Below are 21,980 nucleotides of genomic sequence, written 5' to 3'. Positions count from 1 at the left end.
ATTTCTTTTGACTTTTTTACCTTCTTCAGGCTCCACTGGGAGGGCCCCGTCCGCCAGGTATCGCTTGTAGGGCGTCATCCAGGTGTCTCCCCTGGCCAGAACGCATACCTGCATCTGCTCTTCCTCAGGCACACTCGCGTACATGCTGATGCGGGGCGCCCTCTGCGTATCTTAGGTCAAAGAGCAATGACTCCTCGGCCTTCCCCTTGATGTATAAATCTGGAGGACATCCACCCTGTTGTCTTCCACGAATCTACGCGGAGCTTTGAGGGTCTCCTGGATCACTGTCCTCTGTCTACCCCCCTTGCCTGAGTTGGCCAGCTTTGCAAGCAGGTCAGCTCTAGCATTCTGCTCCCTCGGGACATGTATCAGCTCAAGAGCGTTGAATGCTCCCTTCAACAAATGGACGTATTTCAGATACGCCGCCATCTGTGGGTCCTTCGCCTGGAACTCACCCGACACCTGCCCCGTAATCAGCTGGGAGTCGCTCTTCACCAGGAGGTTCTGAGCGCCCATCTCCTTGGCCAGGAGCATTCCTGCTATCAGGGCTTCATATTCTGCCTGATTGTTACTTGCCTTGAAGGCGAAGCGCAGGGCCTGCTCGATCAGTATGCCGTCGGGTCCCTCCAAGACTATTCCCGCACCGCTCCCTTGTTGGTTGGAAGAGCCATCAACCGAAAGCAGCCACTGCGAACTCACTTCCACCTCTTGCTCACCTCCGGGCGAAAGTTCCGCTATAAAATCTGCGTACACCTGCCCTTTGATGGATCCTCTAGGCTCATACTGGATGTCGAATTCTGACAGTTCTACCGCCCAGCGCACCATTCTTCCCGCCACATCCGACTTCTGCAGCACTTTCTGTATAGGGAGGTTGGTCATCACCACCACCGTAAAGCCGTGGAAGTAATGACGGAGCCTCCTGGCAGAGAATACTACCGCCAGCGCCGCCTTCTCTAGCGCTTCGTACCTCGTCTCAGCTCCCTGTAAGGCCTTGCTTACAAAATAGATGGGCTTCTGACTCTGGTCCTGCTCAGCGGCGTCGCCTCCCCGATACCCACAGGTAGGAAAGACTGTAGAGGGAGACGAGATCGCCAGAAGCCGAGTGAACCACCGGAAAGGTCGCTCCCCGATACCCATGGGAAGGAAAGACCATGGAAGGAACGACCCCCTGGGGAGCTTCGAGCCTTCCCGGTGCTTGGTGTTTCTAGACACCCTGAGGACGATACGACGCTGCTGTAGCAGGCCTCTCCTTAGGCGTGGGCGCCAGGCACCGAGAACTAAGGGACAGATCGCCTTGGTGTTTAAGACACCCCATGGACGATACGGCGCTGTTAGACAAGCCTCTCCATGGGCGTGGGCATCGACGCGCAACCTTGTCCCAAGTGTTTAAGACCCAGAGTAGGTCTCAACTTTTGCGTTGCAGCAATGGCGGAGCTGCCGACGCCTTCACGAGGCAGAGGCCTCATAGATACGAAGGCGGAACGGATTTTGAGGCACACGTTAGAAGTAAGGTGCCGGATGTACAGGATCACCCAACACAGCGTGAGAAACGGGTAAAAGTACAGGCAAAGCAATTGGAGCATATGAAAATGAAGAACGAGTATGAAATTGCTATACAAAACCTATTATCCCAACAAAGTGCAGATAGTTCGAAAGATTTACAAGTTTATCAGAAGACGGCAAGGGCAAATATAAAGCGCAAAAAGTAAAGGTGGCGGCTAAAAGTGACGTTTCAGTCATCTAATTCAAGGGGCACGACGCGCCCGTCAACGACATGGTGGGTGGGATCGCAGTTAGAAACGTTGATCCCCGGGTTCTCGCAGGCGGCCTGGACCAAAGCCTCCTTGAATCCCTCCTCGAAGGTGCCAGCCATGTCGTCGATGAGAGCCTTCTTGGCCTTCTCCAACTCCTCCATGGCAGAGTCCCTGGAAGCCACCTGCTTCTCCAGAGCCTCTTTCTCCACTCGGAGCCGGTTGACCACAGTTTGCAGCTTGTCATGGTCAACCTGGAGAAGGTCCAATGCCTTGGCCTTGGTAGCCATCTCCTCCTCCATCCACTCCAGTCTGTCCGCCTGCTCGTAGCATTGGTCCTCCAAGTCCTTCTGAAGCTCCTCGGAGGCCTCAGCCATGTCCTGGAGATCTGTTATTTGAACCTGGAGAGACACTTCCCGGACATAGAAGTCGGCCTGAAACTCCATCGCCTTGCCCAGCTGCCTTTCAGTCTTCTCCTTGGCCTCTTAGGCCAACTTCAGAGAAGCTTGATGGACCACATTTTGGCGTCCCAAAGCTTCTTTCTCCTCCTTCAGAGCGGCCATTTCTTCTTTCAGGGCCTGGAGGGCTTGTGTGTGCGAAGCAGCATTTCTAGCTTGGGCACGCCAGTCAAGGGCCACGGCCAAGAAGGCTCCCAAGTAGAAGGGCATTCCTTCCCTCCTGTCGGAGCCTTCTGGCATCAATCCTCCGTTGAAGCCCCTCATCAGATGCATGATGGGGGGAGGTATGGCAATAAGATCGGGGGCGGCAGAGACGGAGGCAGGAGCAGCAGAGACCTTTGCTGGTGGTAGAGGTGGAGCAGATTCGGCCCCTTCGCCTCTTTCCTCTTGGACTATTGTGGGAGGGGGAGAGATAGCACTAGGGGGGTTGTCCCTGAAGGAATCCCCCCCCTGGGGTGATGCTGCTGGTGGGATGGGAACCCTAGCAGCCTTTCTCCTCTTGAAGACTAGCCCACCGTCAGAGTCTTCGTCATCGGAGAGAATCTCCAACACCCTTTTCCCTTTGTCAAGGGGGGCTGGAGCAGGTGATGAGGCCACAGCCAGTGGGACCGCGACGATGGGTGGAGGTGAATTGGGTGTTTGAAGTGTTTGGGGGCTATGTGGAGGTGGTGAACATGGGCCTAGTGGAGTTTCGGTGGAGGTTGGTGTTGGCGATGGCAAGGATAACGGGAGGCTTGGATTGGTAGTGGGGGCGGTGGAGGCGCCAGCCTTGGCAGCACGAGCAGCCTTCAGTGCTTTCGCCAAGACCATCCTCTTAGAGGAATCCATCACTGATCCTAAATCCAGACAAACCAAAGAACAGAGGTTAAAGCCACACCAGACCAAACACAAGGTGTTAGTTAAACATGCAAATCACAGAATGCCAATCCCACTGTCGATGCAGTTAGCCACAAGGCACGCAGGTAAATGAAATGTAAAGAGTACAGATAAACACTTAGCAACGAGGGAAACAGGTGGAGGAGGCCAACAAGCAAGCACGATGCAATAAAACACAGATAAAAAAGGGCAACAAGAAACGAGCCTCCCTACCAAAATAAGTGGACAGGGTGTGGGCGTTGTATTCACACGCTATGAGCTTCAGCGTGTCAAAAACGATCCCCAGGCCAGCCAAGGCCCCACATACCCCCCTATCAGCAGAGGACAGCTCATGCAGGGCCTTGGGCTTGAGTAGCTTGGGATGCTCTGTCCAGTATAGTGGGAAGCCATCCAAGGCTGTGGGGTCCTGTTTGGCGCAGCATACCCTAAAGAATTTCCCTTTCCAGCCTTTGTACGAGTTCTGGAAGAGGGAAAGGAGGATCCTGCCAGCGATCCCGGAAAAGCTCACCCAGAGGCTTTTCCCTTGTTTCTTCACCTCGAAGAAATGTAGAAAGGCGTCCACATAAGGAAGAACGCCTACGTATCTGCAAAGAATTTGAAAGGCCCGAACAAAGGCCCAATTATTGGGATGTAGCTGGGTGGGGGCCGTATTGATCTCCGTGAGGAGTTCCCTCTCGAAGGGTGTAAATGGAAGGCGCACACCAACACGCTTGAACACAGTTTGGTACATAAAGAAAAAAGGGGCCCCACTCCTGGGCCTGTCGTCCACACAGACAGGTTCCCCTGGTCTTCCGGGGCGAACGAAGATATGGGCATCGTGGGTACGACAGAAAGCGTTGAAATTGTATAAATGAGGGTCACCCCGATGGTTCTCCAGGTCCTGAAAGGTTGTCAGGGTGGTGCATTCGTTTAAGAGATCGTCGGAGGCCCATTTATAGAAGGCCTTGTAGTTGGTCTTTGGAGGAGAACTGGACTTCGTTTTCGAGCGCACCATGATGCGGATAAATAGCTGAAGAAAGAAGAAAGGAAAAGGGTTTTAACAAGCGATGTCATGGCAGAAAGTGGAAGAGAAACCCTAGAAAATGCCACCCACGCGAAGAAACCCAAGAAAGGGGAGAAGAGAGCGTAACGGAACGGAGGAGCGAAAGAATGCAGAAATGCAGAAACATAAACAGTCCCAGGCAGTTCAATACACAGCAATGCAATGTGACGAAGAAGAAGAGTCATGGAGGTAGAAAGATCATACCTTTGGGTGTCGAAGTGGGGAAGGAACGGAAGCACGAAGGAAAGAGCAGAGATTGCAGAGAAAGAGCTTGAAGGAGATGAACAGTGCGGAAATGCAGAGAAAGTGGATGAAACAGTGGTTTTGAGCGCGGGGTTTTGGGTAACTTAAACGTTACATTTGCAACCCAAGAGGCGCTAATCGAGGACCGTGTGATTGAGCCGCATGTCAAAGGATTAGGCGCTCAAGGGGAGGGCAAGAGACTTTTGAGGCTGGCCGCATGATGAGCCACGTGGCACGCGATTAAACGTGGCCCCAAAAGGTGTTACTTTCCCCGCTTCAGAGGATGTCCAATCAGCCATTAAGGGCACCCCAAGGGTTCAGAGAATGTCGCGTCAATAGTTGGGAAATGACACGTTACCAAGGTGCCACGTGGATGGCGTAGGCGAGGCCTTAGTCTTTTCGCTGAAGACAAGTCATCAGCTTAAGACTGGGGGGCTTGTGTACCGTCCCGTAGCCGGGCATTGACAAAGTCAAGGTCAAAGTCAACGTCGAGGTCAAAGTCAACATAAGGCGTCGCCTAGGTGAGGCAACGCCAAGTGCAAACATCGCCAAGGCGGGGCGTCGCTAAGAGGAAGCGTCGCCAAGATAAGGCGTCGCTTGGTAGGCGTCGCCAAGGTAAAATGACACAAGAGCTAGGCAATCACAGTGTTGCTCCCCGATACCCATGGGTAGGAAAGACCATGGAGGGAGTGACGCCATGGGAAGGCCTCAAACCCTGATAACCCGGGGTAGCAATAAAGAGAAGAGAAAGGTGGCTTCAAGGCCATAGTAATAGCGCCAGTGGAGAGCAATCTGACTCGTGAAGTGCCTATGTCGCCCCAGAGAAGCCCTTGGGATAGTTACGACTCATTAGAAGGGTCATACCCGGGGGCAGCCAGGTGCAGGGTACGAGAGGAAGGTAGATACGCTCTCACAGTGAGTGACTAGAGGTTTGGGGGCATGAGTTGGCACCCGAAAAGTCACCCCTTGCGCAGATGCACTCCCGGGAAGGAGGACTCACGTGAGGAAATACCCCCAAGTGGGGTCACGATGCTGTGAGGTCCTCCACGCGTAATAACAACCAAGTCACCACCATTGGTGTCTTACGACCTGTTCGACGTGAGGCAGTACCAAGGGGAGTCCCTGAAGGATTTCCTGAACAGATTCGGAGCTCAGATAGTCCGCTTGCCAGGTAAAGACGAGGAAATGTTTGTACATGCCTTCAAGAATGGTGTGTTGCCCGGACCCTTTAGTGAGTCGCTTATCAGGAGTCACCCCGCCATGTTTGCTGAAATCCGGCGACGTGCCGTGCCTCACATCACCGCTGAAAGCGAAGTCTCCGAGAAAAGGGGAAACGTGGCCCCAGCTAAGCTGCGCGCCCAGACGAGGGTCCAGCCGCAAAGAGTAATGGAGGCAGCGGCGGGGAAGAGGGACCAAAGGATGTGTCATCCTTATTAAGAAGAATAAGGGGAAGGGGCCGGGGCGGCCTAGAGAGACTAATCGCCCACCAAGGTATGAGTTCGTGATGGGGTTGGCTGATCTGATTGCCATCCCGAATATTGCTGCCAGACTCAAGGTGCCTGAGAAGACAACAAAAAAGGTTTTGGGCCTAAAACCGGACGCGTGGTGTGAGTTCCACAAGAGCTTTGGCCACTCCATCAACTCGTGTTTGGCTTTGGGATACCAACTCGCCGAGTTGGTCAAGTGTGGATTCCTGAAAGATTACTTGCTGGAAAAGCAAGCGGGCCAATCAACAAGTTCCCAACCGGCGGGCAACGAAGGACAACAGCACGAGGTGCCCATTCACGGTGAGATCCACACATAGCTGGTGGATTCTCGGGAGGAGGTTGTACTGCATCGCAGCGCAAGAAGTACGCAAGGTCGGTGATGTCGGTGGAAGTTTTCGAGGATCACTCGCCCGATGTGGACATCACATTCACCAAAGGAGACCTTAGGGACGTTGTGCCTCACGACAACGATCCTATTGTGATCTCTCTTGTCACGGCGGGAAGGACCGTCCACCGGGTGCTGGTCGACCAAGGAAGCTCGGCAGATGTAATGTTTTGGCCGACTTTTGAAAAGTTACAATTGTCCCCCGACCAACTGAGGCCATACGGGGGCTGCTTGTACGGTTTCGCCGGCGATCAAGTGGAGGTAAGGGGGTATATTGAGTTAAGGACGACCTTCACAGATGGTTTGGCCTCACGAACAAAGAAGATCAGGTATCTTGTGGTAAACGCTCCGTCGGCATACAACATACTGTTGGGAAGGCCAACGCTCAACAGGACGGGAGCTGTGCCTTCAACAAGGCACATGAAGGTCAAACTACCGTCTATGGAGGGTTTGATCATCACCATCTGTTCTGACCAAAAGGAGGCGAAGAAGTGTTACGAAAACAGCCTCAAGAACAAGAGGTCTGTATGCCACGTAACCACAACGCCTCCCCCTGGCGCGGAGCCTGCGCGGGAAACCCCGCGAGTGCTAGATACGGCGTTGGAGGTGGCCGCCGAGGGCGACGTCCCAATAGAGGATATCGAGGCGAGGTCCGAGAGCGCCGCCCGGGTGGAGGGAGAGAGAAACTGCTCGGAGACCACCAGGGAAGCAGGTATTGCAAGGGCGCTGATCGCCAGCGAAAAGAAGCCTCAGCCAGTGGAGGAATGGCTTGAGAAGAAGATTAACGGTAAGACGTTTAAACTAGGGAAAGCCTTAGACAGCGAGACACAAAACCAAATCGCCAAGGTGATAAGTAGACACTTGGATGCATTTGCGTGGTCCGCTTTAGACATGCCGGGAATCGACCCCGATTTTTTGTGCCATCGCTTGGCAATGGATCCCCAAGTCAGGCCCATCCGCCAGAGAAGGAGAAAGTTCAACGAGGAAAAAAGGCAGGCGATCAAGGATGAAACGCAGAAACTCCTCGCAGTAGGCCACATCAGGGAGATCCAATATCCAGAATGGCTTGCCAATGTCGTTCTGGTCAAGAAGAGTAGCGCAAAATGGCGGATGTGTGTTGACTTCACAGATCTGAATAAGGCCTGCCCAAAGGATTCTTATCCTTTGCCGAGTATAGACGCCATGGTAGACAGTGCATCAGGGTGCAAGTTACTCAAAATGCATCCCATGGACGAGGAAAAGACTGCTTTCATGACGGAAAGGTCATGCTATTGCTACAAGGTGATGCCCTTCGGGCTGAAGAACGCAGGGGCCACGTACCAAAGGCTAAGGACAAGGTGCTCGCACCTATGCTCGGGACGAATGTGCAGGCATATGTTGACGACATGGTCGTGACGTCCCTAGAAAAGAGCAAGCACGTCGCCGATTTGGAAGAGTTGTTCGTTACCATAGCCAGGTACAAGCTGAAACTGAATCCTGAGAAGTGTGTTTTCAGCGTGGAGGTGGGGAAATTTCTGGGATTTCTCTTGTCGGAGAGGGGAATCAAGGCCAACCCCAAAAATGTGCCGCCATATTGGCGATGAGGAGTCCCGCAACCGTGAAGGAAGTGCAGCAGCTCACGGGACGGATGGCCGCTCTGTCCCGATTTGTATCTGCCAGTGGAGAGAAGGGCCACCCATACTTCCAATGCTTGAAGAGGAACAACAGGTTTGTTTGGACGAGGGAGTGTGAAGAAGCTTTCATAAAGCTCAAAGAATACTTGGCGAGCCCGCCAGTTCTATGCAAACCTCAAGCAGCAACGCCCCTCAGGCTGTACTTTGCCATAACTGAGAGAGCAATAAGCGCGGTGCTCGTCCAGGATCAAGATCAGGTCCAGAAACCCATCTATTTTGTTAGCAAGGTGCTGCAAGGCCCAAAAGTGAGGTATCAGGCCTTGGAAAAGGCGGCGCTGGCGGTTGTATTTTCGGCGAGGAGACTGCGTCATTACTTCCAAAGCTTTACAGTGTTGGTAATGACCGACTTACCCATCCAAAAGGTTTTGAAGAAACCAGATGTAGCTGGAAGAATGGTGAAGTGGGCGGTGGAGCTGTCGGAATTCGACATCAAGTACGAGCCCCGGGGACTGATCAAGGGGCAAATCTTCGCTGATTTCGTGGTCGAGCTGTCTTCCGAAACAGCGCAAAACGCCAAGGATGACTTTCGTTGGGTGCTCTCGGTGGATGGGTCGTCTAACCAGCTGGGCAGCGGGGCTGGGGTTATTTTGGAGGGACCCAACGGTGTGTTGATAGAGCAATCACTGAGGTTTGCTTTCAAAGCAAGCAACAATCAAGCAGAGTATGAGGCTTTGATCGCCGGTATCCTGTTGGCAAAGGAGATGGAGGCGAAGGTGCTGATGGCCAAGAGTGATTCGCTGTTGGTCACTGGGCAGGTAACTGGCGAGTTCCAAGCCAAAGATCCGCAGATGGAAGCCTACCTGGAGTACGTGCAAGAGCTAAGGAGATCTTTCGTTTTGTTTGAAGTGGTGCATATGCCAAGAGAGCAGAATGCCCGAGCTGACTTTCTAGCCAAGCTTGTCAGTTCGGGCAAGGGGGGCAGACAGAGGACCTTGAGGCCATAGATCTCTAACGCAGGAGACCTTGAGGACGCTGAGGGTCAGGGTGCACCCAGCGAAAGAGGTAAGAACGATGCAAGTTTGCGCTATCCACGAGCCAGATACGTGGATAACGCCATACCAGCGCTACTTGGCAGATGGCGCGCTTCCAATGGACTCCACGGAAGCTAGAAAGATAAAGAAGAGCTCCAGCAAGTTTACCCTCATTGACGGCGAGCTGTACAGGTTCGGATTTACACACCCTCTTCTTGTATGTGTACACGGAGAGAAGTGCACGAGAATTATGGCCGAGCTCCATGAAGGGATTTGTGGGAGCCACATTGGGGGTCGAGCTCTGGCGACAAGGACTGTCCGTGCAGGCTATTACTGGCCCACGATGAGGGAAGATTGCAAGAGATATGCCCAGCGCTGCAAGCAATGCCAGCAGCATGCCGATTGGCACAAGGCGCCCCCAGAAGAGTTGAAGTCAATCTACAGCCCCTGGCCGTTCCACACGTGGGGAATCGAAATTCTGTGACCTTTCCCGTTGGCGATCAGGCAAATGAAGTATTTGGTCGTGGCGATCGAATACTTCACGAAATGGATTGAGGCAGAACCAGTAGCCCAGATCACCGCGCACAAAATCCAGAGTTTCGTGTGGAAGAGTATTGTGTGCCGTTTTGGCGTGCCCAAGCGTCTAGTATCGGACAACGGGACTCAGTTCGCAAGCCACCTGTTGAAGAAGCTGTGCAAGGACATCGGGACACAACAGGTGTTTGCTTCCGTGGAACACCCGCAAACGAATGGGCAAGTGGAGTCCGCTAATCGGGTTCTGCTGAGAGGATTGAAGAAGAGGTTGGAAAAGGCCAAGGGGTCTTGGGCTGAGGAAGTTCCCCGCATAGTGTGGGCATATCATACCACTGAGCAATCGGGAACCTACGAAACCCCGTTTAGTTTAGTGTATGGATGTGATGCGATGATTCCAGTCAAAATCCAGGAAAGCTCGCCGAGATTCCAGAACTTCGTGGCGGAAGACTCGAACGAAGAAAGGAGAATGAACTTGGATTTGCTGGAAGAGGTCAGGGAGGAAGCACGGGTGAAGGCCGAGGCAGTAAAGAGAAGAGTTGAGCGTAAGTACAATTCCAAGATAAAGCCGAGGCAGTTCAGGGATGGCGACCTGGTGATGAGGAAGGCCCACCAGTACGAGATGGAAAACAAATTGTCACCCAAGTGGACAGGACCATTCAGAATAACCGAAGCACTCGGAAACGACGCCTACCGCTTGGAGACGCTGGAAGGAGGGGCGATTCCTCGCACTTGGAACGCCACCCATCTCAAGTTTTACTACAGTTAAGGCATTGTAAGTAGCAATTAACTCAAACAATTTAAGATGTATCAGTTTAAACAATTTTTCAAGGGGGCACTCTTTTTTCCCTAAGGAGGGTTTTTAATGAGGCCACCCAATAAAGAAGGTTTCGAAGTTTATCGAAGTTTCCCAGTTATTAAGTTTGCATGCTGTTTGTTTTTCAAGCTTGTGGGGAGAGATTTTATGGCCCTTGCGTAGTTTTAAACAATGGTAAATCCAAATTGCATGCATCCAGTACAAAATTTTCGAAACATGAAGTGTTAAACCCTCATCGCCACCCGGCGATCGGAGGTGCAAGTTCAAGTTTTAAGTCCTCATCGCCAACCGGCGATCGGAGGCACAAGTATCAAATTTTCCGACTGCCACCAGGCGAGAAAAGATTTAAAAAGACCTCCTCGCCTTGAGCGAGTGTAGGCGAGAAAAAGATTTAAAAAGACATCCTCGCCTCAAGCTGAAGGTCGTCGATCTTTGTCTTGAACCTGTTGTTCTCTTCGCGAACTCGGGTGACTTCAAGTTCATCGAATTTCTTCTTGAATTCGTTGTTCTCTTCACGAACTCGAGCAAGCTCGGTGGCCGTTTCGCTCAGCTCTTTGGTTGCCTTATCCCGATCTTGTTCGACTTTACCCAGAAGAGTCTCCCTCTCAATCGACCTCTTCTCTAGGTTGGCCATCTTTTGGGCGTCGGTTTTCTTTGCCTCCTCCAACGTGGCAATTTTCTCCCTCAGAGGGACGATTATGTTCTCCAACTCGACGGCGTCCTGAAGTTTGTCATGAAGTTTCTTGCGCAGTTCTTTATTGTCCTTGCGCACGCTTTGAAGCTCGTCTTTGAGAGCGTTTTCAACCCGCAAGAACTCGAGGCCTTGCATCATCATGTCGCACTTGATCTTCTCGGCCTCGGCTCTCGCGGTGCTTGCCACCTCCTGATGGATGCGACAATCAAGCTCAAGTTTCTCCAAGGAGCCCTGCAGCCCTTCGGTGACGATTTGAGGGAGGCACTCGTCGGCCATGGCGTGTAGGCGCACATTGAAAGTTCTCAAGGCTTCTTGGAGGGAAGTTGGGAGGCCCGGTGTTGGAGGAGGAGGTGGGGGTTGGTGCTCACCACCACCCTCGCAAGGTTGGATGGCAAGGGGAGTCTTGAGGCGTGGTGATGAGGCGAGAAGTTCTTCGGCGGGTTGAGAAGAGGCTTGTGTATCGGCAAGTTGTTCAGGCACAGCTTCAGCGACTGAGGCGTTTGAAGCAAGAACGTCCCCAGCGGACTCGAACGCGTGGAGGCGCTGGGGGCTTCTCGACGAAGTCTGGGACGACACTCTCAGTTGCTGGGGGCTCGATCGCAGCCCTCCTCCTCCTCTTGCAGACTAGCCCATCCTTGGTGCTTTCGTCTGCCTCTTCGTCCGACACCACCCTGGGGGCTTTTCTCTTAGCCTTTTTGAGTGGCAGTTTCTTACGCTGGAGGGCTGGAAGAGCAGCGGCAGCGGGTGGGCCGACTGGCGGAGATTGGCCTTGGGCAGCTGCGATCTCTGCAACAGAGTTCGAAACAGTTTGGGAGCCCGCCGCGAGATTGTGGAGCTTGGCTATAGAGCGTAGCTCAGCCATCCTATCCTTCCCCAGCATCATATTTGCATAAAGAGGCCAACAGTTACCAACCAGTACAAAGGTTCGACAGTTAATAATGCACAGGCAGTTAGCAATGCACAGGAAGATAAGCAGTGAGTGACGATGCATGGGGAAAGATAAAACCATTCGCAAATCAGAAAGGCAACATCAGGTGAAGGCAGGGCGATGCAAGTGTAAACAAGGGAAACCCAAGGACTTAGGGACAAACCTATGTGAACATCCAGCTGGCCTTCGTGAAACTCGTAGGCGATGATGGATGAAGTAGGTAGAGTCACGTTGGAAGAGGCAACTCTCTTCCAGAAGTTGCACAAGTCCTTGTCGAGCTCCCCCATTTTTTCCGGCTCCCTGGCCTTCCTGAAGATCGACTCTTTCTTTCCCTTGTTCACCCAGTACAAGGGAAACCCGTCGAGGAGGGAGGGGTCTCGGTCGTTGCAGCAAACACGAACGAACTTTCCCTTCCAGTCCTTATAAGATTGCTGGAAGATGGAAAGGATAGACCTCCTGGCGACCCCGTTGAGGCTAACCCATAAACGATCGCCCGGGTTCTTAGCCTCGAACAGGTAGAGGAACACGTCCACTGAGGCCGGATGCCCCAAGTGTGCACATACGATTTGGTAGGCCCGGACGAACGCCCAGCTGTTGGGATGAAGCTGGGCGGGGGCTATATCCAGCTCGGTCAGGAGCTCCCTCTCGAAACGGGTGAAGGGGAATCGGAGTTTCACTTTCTCGAACATGGTGGCGTAGATGAAGCAGAAGGGGCCGTCGTCGCTCCCCTGGTTATCAGTGCAGATAGGCTCACCGGGAGGGCAAGGGTGCACAGATACTTTGTCATCGTGTTCCTTGTTGAAAGAAAGGTGAGTTTGGTCACCTTTCTTGAGACGGAGGATATCGCGTTCAGAGTTGATGGATGAAGTCTCACCCAACAGGGTTGCGGAGGCCCACGAATATAATTGCTTGTAGTTGGGAAGGGGCCTCACAGCTGCGTTGGTGTGGGGTGGGTTTGGCTGCGCTTGGTTGGGTTGAGAAAGCGCGGGTCTCACGGCCTGGCTCGAAGGGACGTTGGGGTCCCTTGGGGGGTCGCGGGAGGAGGAGGGGTTTGCCCTACGGGTGTTCGTCGGAGGGTTGCGAGGAGATGGAGGAGGGTTTGGTGTAATTTTGAGCGAGCCATCGAAGAAGCTGCAAGAAGACGAAAAGGGAAGATATGAGAGTTTGTAAGCGGAGAGACTCAACAGTAGGGAAGGAGATAGAAGAACAAGGGGGGCTCGCAGAGAAAAGGTTCAGAAACCCTAAACGCAGAAAAGAAAAGCAAAAACAGAGAAAACATCCCACAACGTATGCTCCAGACAGTTAATGGATGATGCAAACCGATTGAAATGCAACAAATATTAGTAGAAGTGATAAAAAAGTTACCTTTAGATGATCAGAAGAGCGTTCAGAAAGATGGTGATTAAGGGGACGGAGCGTTCGCTGGAGTATTTTCTCTGGAGTATTCAGGGGGTTTGGAGTGAAGAAGAAGATAATGAAACAGTGAAGTGGCGCGAAGGTTTTAAGAATTTCGAACGTTGCGAGAAGCGCAAACGGCAATGAGTAATGGTCGTTGATGCGTCCACGTGTCGCGCGATCGAGGGGGTTGGTGAAATGTCAAATCAGTGTACAGTATGAGCGCCAACGCGTGGTGCCACGTAGGTCGCCGAAATTTCAACTCTTTAGTCTTTTCGCTGATCAAATCACAGCTCAAGAATGGGGGGCTTGTGTACCGACCAGGTCACCGGGTGTGATGACGTATGATGTCGTGTTCAACAGGACACGTGGATAGAGAAAGAGGGATGGTTCAGAAGTGTACATGGTCGCCGTTTGGAGGAGTGGCGTTCTGCAATGCACATGATCGGTTGTCGCCGCAAGAAGCACATCGTCGGTTGTCGCCAGGTTGGTGTCGTCGTCGTGTTAGATAACGGAAGATCAGGTGGTCTGACATCGCCGCTAGAAGCACATCGCCGGATTTCCCAGTAAACTCAGTTGAAGCTGTTGGGAGTTCAGGCGAGGAAGTTCAAGTGTGAGAGTTCAGTCAAGATGATTGTTACGCCAACATGAGGCGTGAAGGTTAAATGAGTTGGAGTAAACAGCTTGCTCCTCGACGACGGGATTCCCAGAGTGGACATTCGTTTGGCGAGTTCCTTTCAGTTAGAACATGCATGGCGTGGCAAAGAGGAAGGTGGCACCTGCGACAAATGATATCACAGAGATGGCGTACTTTGTTGCATCCGATACTCGCCTTGTTAGGTGGCGTTCCAGAGCGTGTTACGTGCTAGGTTGCACCTTGAATAGGGGACTTGGTCGCGTAACTGCATGCTACATAGAAATGGTCCTCAAGTTGCCCCAACCCAAATGACGACACGTGTAGGGTTGGATGCTACCTGTTACCCCAACCCAGATGATGACACGTGTAGGGTTGGATGCTACATAGAAATGACGCTCGGGTTATCGTAGCTCAGATGATGACACGTGTAGGGTTGGGTACTACCTGCTACCCCAGCCCAGATAATGACACGTGCAGGGTTGGATGCGAGCCACGCGTCCAAAGCATAACGGCCTGGAGAGAGAAAAAACCTAGCTATAAAGGTAAACTTAACAGAATTTGCAGAGGTACGTTTTTCATTACGGCTCATTGCTAGGGTTGTGTGCACTTTAGTACGGTTCTACAAAGTATGTTTTTCTCTGAGTTTTGGGTGTTCGTGTCACTGACTTGAGCGTCGGAGCGCCACCGGCCGCAGAGGCGCCACCGTGTGTTTTTCAGGTTCCCAGATAGGCTTTTGTGGTGTGGACTTGAAGGGCACGTGGCGTGAAGCTGGTGAGGAAGATCGTGACGAGGCAACGCTCTTGCACTAGGTCAACCGGTAGGAACAATACATAAAATTAGTATATTTTATAATATAAAATTTATTTTTATTAATAAATATTAAATTTGTTCTAAAAAAGACACTGTTGTCGCATGAGTTCAAATGATAGCCTAATAATAATTTATTTTAGATGTTTTATTATTTTTTTGGTTTAATTACCTTTTTCGTCCCTATATTTATAGCCAATAGTCAATTTGGTACAGTGGTTTTTAAAAAATTCAATTTGGTCCCTAAGTTTTTTAAAATGTATTCAAAATGGTCCTTTCTGTTAAATATCACCAAACAGTGTTAAGTGGTGCTTATGTGGCAGACACGTGTAAGTTACGTGGATTGTCCTTACATTACTTTGGTGAATACTGAATTAGGGTTTAGGTTATTCAAATTGGGGATTTCGAATTTTTGATTTAGGGTTTCTGATACGAGGATTGCTCCCCTGGTTGGATTCTGTGGTGCGCTTCCCTGCTTCGATTCCATTCGGAGGTGTGCTCCCCTCATTCGATTCTGTGGTGCGATCGTGAGTTACGATGATCACTGTTGGGGTGGAGCTGGGCGGGGGCTGTGTTGATCTCTGTGAGAAGTTCCCTCTCGAAGGGCGTGAACGGCAGGCGCACCCCGATGCGTTTAAATACCGTTTGGTACATGAAAAAGAAAGGGTTCCCCTTCCTAGGTCTGTCATCTACGCAAACGGGTTCCCCAAGCCTGCCGGGACGGAAATATGCGCATCATGGGTGCGACAAAAAGCATTAAAGTTGTACAGGTTGGGATCACCGCGATGGTTCTCCAAGTCTTTCATGGTCGTCAGAGTGGTGCACTCGCTTAAAAGCTCGTCGGGGGTCCATGAGTAGAAGGCTTTATAGTTGGTCTTGGGAGTCTTGGGGGGAGAACTAGACTTTGAGTTTGGGCGCACCATGGTGCGGATAAATAAAGGATAAATAACTGGAGAAAGAGGAAAGGAAAAGGGGTTTGGCAAGTGATGTCAAGGCAGAAAAGGGGATAAAACCCTAGAAAAATGCCACCCACGCGAGAAAACCCAGAAAGAAGGAGAAGGGAACGGAGAAGAACGGAGGAGCGGAAGAACACAGAAATGCAGAAACATAAACAGTCCCAGGCAGTTCAATACGCAGCAATGCAATGCAATGAAGAGGAAGAGTGATCCTGCCTGTTGACCGGGACGCAAGAACCTTGCCTCGTCAAACCTGGATTGACTTCTGCGCTTTGTTAGCCTCCGTCCTTCACTGTGATTCGCCTCAAGAACCTGCAAAAGACATAACGGCGCCGCTGCGGCCGATCACGCTCCGACGCCCAAGTCAGCGACTGAACCACCAAATACTAAGAGAAAACTCAAGAACTCTAAGGAACCGTGCAAAATTCTCTCTCAGCGTACTCAAAACTCGCAAGCGTAAAGAAGTAATCTAAACGTGCGTACCTCAGAAGTTCGTTAGAATCTCTTATATACCTGCGCACTTTCTCTCTCCAGGCAGTTACACATCTGGACACGTGGCTCGCATCCAGCTGTACACGTGTCACCATCTGGAGCATCCTTGACTTGGACGCCACTTCTTACTCTTCAGGCTTGTTGAATTCCCACCCCTTCGCACAGCTTCTTCAACAGGTGACTTGCAAACTGAGTCCCGTTATCTGACACCAGGCGCTTGGGCACACCAAATCGGCACACGATGTTCTTCCACACAAAGCTCTCGATCTTGTGCGCGGTGATCTGGGCCACTGGTTCTGCTTCGATCCACTTGGTGAAATATTCAATTGCCACCACCAAGTACTTCATCTGCCTGATCGCCAATGGAAAAGGTCCCAGAATATCGATTCCCCATGTATGAAACGGCCAAGGGCTGTAAATCGACTTCAACTCCTCGGGAGGCGCCTTATGCCAATCGGCGTGCTGCTGACATTGCTTGCAACACTGTGCATACTTCTTGCAGTCTTCTCTCATTGTAGGCCAATAGTAACCTGCACGGAGGGTTCTTGCGGCCAGAGCTCGACCCCCGACGTGGCTTCCACATATCCCTTCATGGAGCTCGGCCATGATTCTTGTACATTTCTCTCCGTGCACACATTCCAGGAGTGGATGTGTGAACCCAAACCTATACAACTCGCCGTCAATCATTGTGAACTTGCTAGAATTCTTCTTTATCTTCCTAGCCTCCGTCAGATCTAACGGGAGAAGGCCATCTGCCAGGCATCGCTTGTACTGTGTTACCCAGGTGTCTGGCTCATGGGTAGTGCAGACCTGCGTCATGTTTACCTTCTCTCCCCGACATGCTCTTATTCTTGGCGATCTCAAGGTCTCCTGAGTTAAAGACCTGTGACTCCTTGCCGCCTTCTCCGTCGACTTGCTTATCTGAAGAACCAGGTGATCTGCCACAAATGCTCTGGGTGTCTTCAGAGTTTCTTGGATCACCGTCCTCTGCCTACCCCCCTTGCTTGAACTGGCAAGCTTAGCTAGCAAGTCAGCTCGGGCATTCTGCTCTCTGGGCACATGCACCACTTCAAAGGAGACAAAGGAACCCTTCAACTCCTGTACATACTCCAGGTAAGCCGCCATTTGTGGATCCTTGGCCTGGAACTCGCCTGTTACTTGCCCCGTGACTAACAACGAGTCACTCTTAGCCATTAGCACCCTAGCTCCCATCTCCTTGGCCAGCAAGATTCCGTCGATCAGCGCTTCATACTCCGCTTGGTTGTTGCTGGCTTTGAAGGCAAACCTCAGGGACTGTTCAATCAGCACGTCGTTGGGCCCTTCCAAGATGACTCCAGCACCGCTGCCCTGCTGGTTCGACGATCCATCCACCGAAAGCACCCAACGAAAATCATCCCCCTCAACTCGTGTCTCTTCTGACGAGAGCTCGACCACGAAATCTGCGAAAATCTGCCCCTTGATTGGACCTCGGGGCTCATACTTGATATCGAACTCCGACAGTTCCACCGCCCACTTCACCATCCTCCCAGCTACATCGGGCTTCTTCAGAACCTTCTGGGTGGGCAAGTCGGTCATCACCAGTATTGTGAAGCTGTGGAAATAGTGGCGTAACCTTCTCGCCGAAAAAACCACTGCCAGTGCAGCTTTCTCCAAGGCCTGATATCTCACTTCGGGGCCCTGCAGCACCTTGCTGACAAAATAAATAGGCTTTTGGGCCTGATCTTGGTCTTGGGCGAGCACCGCACTTATCGCCCTCTCAGTCACAGCAAAATACAACCTGAGAGGGGTCCCCACCAGCGGTTTGCACAAAACCGGCGGGCTCGCCAGGTACTCTTTAAGCTTGATGAAAGCCTCTTCACACTCCTTCGTCCAGGCAAACTTGTTGTTTCGCCTTAAACACTGAAAATACGGATGGCCCTTCTCCCCGCTGGCTGACACGAAACGAGACAGGGCGGCCATCCGACCTGTAAGTTGCTGCACTTCCTTCACGGTAGCCGGGCTCCTCATCGCCAAGATGGCGGCACACTTATCAGGGTTGGCTTCTATTCCTCTTTCAGTCAAGAGAAATCCCAAAAACTTCCCCGCCTCCACGCCAAAGATGCACTTCTCGGGATTCAGTTTTAACCTGAACTTGGCGATCGTAGTGAACAACTCCTCCAAGTCCGCAACGTGTTTGCTCTTCTCCGGCGAGGTCACGACCATGTCATCCACGTATGCTTGCACATTCCTTCCCAACATTGGTGCAAGTACCCGATCCATCAACCTCTGGTACGTGGCCCCTGCGTTCTTCAGCCCGAAAGGCATCACCTTGTAGCAGTAGCACGATCTCTCGGTCATGAAGGCGGTCTTCTCTTCATCCATGGGATGCATCTTTATCTAGTTGTACCCCGAGAAGGCATCCAGGAAACTCAGCAACTTACACCCTGCAGCACTGTCAACCAGGGCGTCTATGCTTGGCAAAGGATACGAATCCTTTGGGCAAGCCTTGTTCAGATCGGTGAAATCGACGCACATGCGCCATTTGCCATTGCTCTTCTTCACCAGCACGACATTGGCTAGCCACTAAGGGTACTGGACCTCCCTGATATGGCCTGCAGCGAGGAGCTTCTGGGTTTCATCCCTGATCGCCTGTCTTCTCTCCTCGTTGAATTTCCTTCTTCTCTGTCGCACTGGTCTGACCTGGTTGTCCATTGCTAGATGATGGCACAAGAAGTCGGGGTCAATTCCCGGCATGTCTGAAGCAGACCATGCGAAAGCATCCAGATGTCGCTCTATCACCTTGGCAATCTGGTCTTGGAGCTCAGCCTCCAAGGATCTTCCCAACTTGAAGACCTTTCCCCCGATCTCCCTTTCGAGCCATTCCTCGACGGGTTTTGGTCTAGCTTCCCTGGCGATCACCGCCCTGGCGATTCCCAGCTCCCTCGCTTCCTCGGGGCGGTTCCTCGCCTCTTCTTCCCGCTCGGCGTTCTCTCCCTCAGCCTCAGCATCCACCATGGCGACGTCTCCCCCGGCGGCCACCTCCATCGCCGCACCAACATCCCGCCACTTTGTTGGCTTGGGCTTCACACCGGGAGGCGGCGTCGTTGTGATGTAACTCACTGACCTCTTGTTCTTCAGGCTATTCTCATAGCACTTCTTCGCTTCTTTTTGGTCAGATTTGATGGTGATCACCACCCCTTCCATCGATGGCAACTTCACCTTCATGTGCCTGGTCGAAGGCACAGCTCCTATTCTGTTGAGTGTTGGTCTTCCCAACAGAATGTTGTATGCTGAGGGAGCGTTCACGACAAGGTACTTGATTTTCTCCGTTCTTGAGCCCGCCTCATCCGTGAAGGTAGTTCTCAACTCTATATACCCCCTGACCTCCACCTGATCGCCAGCGAAACCATACAAACACCCTCCATAGGGCCTCACCGATTAAAACTTGCGTAAGCAGCGAAAAACCTCACCTCACCGAACAAGAACTCAAACGAACGGTGGAAAACACGAAACTACCGAACAGAGCTTAGATGAACGGCGAAAAATGGTTGCACCAGCACACAACCACACAGAAACTGCAGAAACTTCCAAGAACTCACGCTGCGGATGGGAACAGGTTTTACACGGCCCCACGGTGGGCGCCTGATGATCCTGCCTGTTGACCGGGACGCAAGAACCTTGCCTCGTCAAACCTGGATCGACTTCTGCGCTGTGTTAGCCTCCGTCCTTCACTGTGATTCGCCTCAAGAACCTGCAAAAGACAGAACGGCGCCGCTGCGGCCGATCACGCTCCGACGCCCAAGTCAGCGACTGAACCACCAAATACTAAGAGAAAACTCAAGAACTTTAAGGAACCGTGCAAAATTCTCTCTCAGCGTACTCAAAACTCGCAAGCTTAAAGAAGTAATCTAAACGTGCGTACCTCAGAAGTTCGTTAGAATCTCTTATATACCTGCGCACTTTCTCTCTCCAAGCAGTTACACATCTGGACACGTGGCTCGCATCCAGCTGTACACGTGTCACCATCTGGAGCATCCTTGACTTGGGCGCCACTTCTTACTCTCCAGGCTTTTGGCTAAGTTACTTATGCATGACACAACTCAGTGCATAGCTTCCTTGAAGCGTGATCTCTTCTGAGTGGCGAGTTCGGGTGCCTTCGTACACACCTTCCCTGTGGTCTCGCCGGCCGCCTTCATGATCTACTCTACCTGCTTCACCGTGTATGTTCAGGAAAGCTGTCTCCCGACCTTATCCTCTGGCTAGCTAGGAAATGACTATCTGACTTCATCTTCGGCGATGTCCTCGTTTCGGCGATCTCTAATCACTTGGTCGCCTGGGTTCACATCTGGCGACTTCATCTCAAACCCGGTGACCGCCGGTTTAGGTATGCTAGAGATCGGAGCACGCCAACTTAATAACTGGCGACTACACGAGCCCCCCGACTTCCTTCCCTTCGGCCAGCCAGGTGTCCCGTTCAACACGCCTATATAATAGTTCGATGCCACGTCATCACTTCCGACTACCAGGGTGGTACAAAGACTAATGGGGATGGAAAAATCATACCTTTGGTGTCGAGGTGTGGAGGGAAGGGAAGTGCGAAGGAGGGAGCAGTGATTGCAGAGGAAGGGCTCGAAGACGATGAACAGTGCAGACAGGCAGAGAGAATGGATGAAACAGTAGTGTGAGCGCGGGGTTTTGGGTAACTTGAACGTTACATTTGCAACCCAAGAGGCGCTAATTAGGAGCCGTGTGATCGTGCCGCGTGTCAAAGCATTAAGCGCTCAAAGGGAGCGCAAGGGACTCTAGAGGCTGGCCGTGTGATCAGCCACGCGGCACGCGATTAAGTGTGGCCCCAAAAGGTGTTACTTTCCCCGCTTCAGAGGATGTCCAATCAGCCATTAAATCCATGGAGGGAGCGACGCCATGGGAAGGCCTCAAATCCCGATAATCCGGGGTAGTAATAAAGAGAAGAGAAAGGTGGCTTCAAGGCCATAGTGATAGCGCCAGTGTAGGGCAGCCTGACTCGTGAAGTGCCCCTGCCGCCCCAGAGACGCCCTTGGGATAGATACGACCCAAGAGGAGGGTCACGCCCAGGGTAGCCAGGTGCAGGGTACGCGAGGAAAGCAGATACGCTCTCAAAGTGAGTGACTAGATGTTTGGGGGTATGAGTTGACACCGAAAAAGTCACCTCTAGCGCAGATGCACTCCCAGGTAGGAGGACTCACACGAAGAAACGCCCCCAGATGGGGTCACGGCGCTGTGAGGTCCTCCACGTGTACAACAGCCAGGTTAGAATAGAAACGCCATTTTGTCAGGTACAAGGTAATTAAAGTTATTTAATACAGTTTCCGTTTCGAGCGTTTAAGGTACTATAAATGCTCCCAAGCGTTTTAAACGTCTTAAATGTGCTACGTTTTATAATTAAATGCGCTTTAAGGCGCTTTGAATGTTGGAAACGGGGTTCGAACTTTTGGCAGACTTTCCCAGAATACACTCTAGTTGCTTGCTCGAGTCTTGAGATTACGGACAAGGGACTAGAGAGAGAGAGAGAGTGAGATTGTTTGCCAAAGGGAGAAAATATACACTAGACACAGTTCCCTTTTTACCACCTTCAGAGTGCCATACGCGGTGCTCCGATACGGAGGTGCATAGTTTTTGGTGTTTCTTGCTGGTTGACTTGAGCGTTGGAGTGCAAACGGCCGCTAGGGCGCCCTTTTGTCCTTCTTTGCAGGAATCTACAGGTAACCAGTGGGAAGGAGTCCCTAGCTGACGGTTGAGGTTGCGCACGAAGACGTCCCAGGTCAACCGGACGGAACAATTATTTTTACTATAACTGTACTTGGTATAATATAATGAAT

This window comes from Phaseolus vulgaris, chromosome 10 (assembly GCF_051622355.1).
Source record: "Phaseolus vulgaris cultivar YP4 chromosome 10, ASM5162235v1, whole genome shotgun sequence".
In the NCBI taxonomy this organism is placed as follows: domain Eukaryota; kingdom Viridiplantae; phylum Streptophyta; class Magnoliopsida; order Fabales; family Fabaceae; genus Phaseolus; species Phaseolus vulgaris.
The sequence above is the reverse complement of the archived record's forward strand: the minus strand, read 5'-3'. Positions refer to the sequence as shown.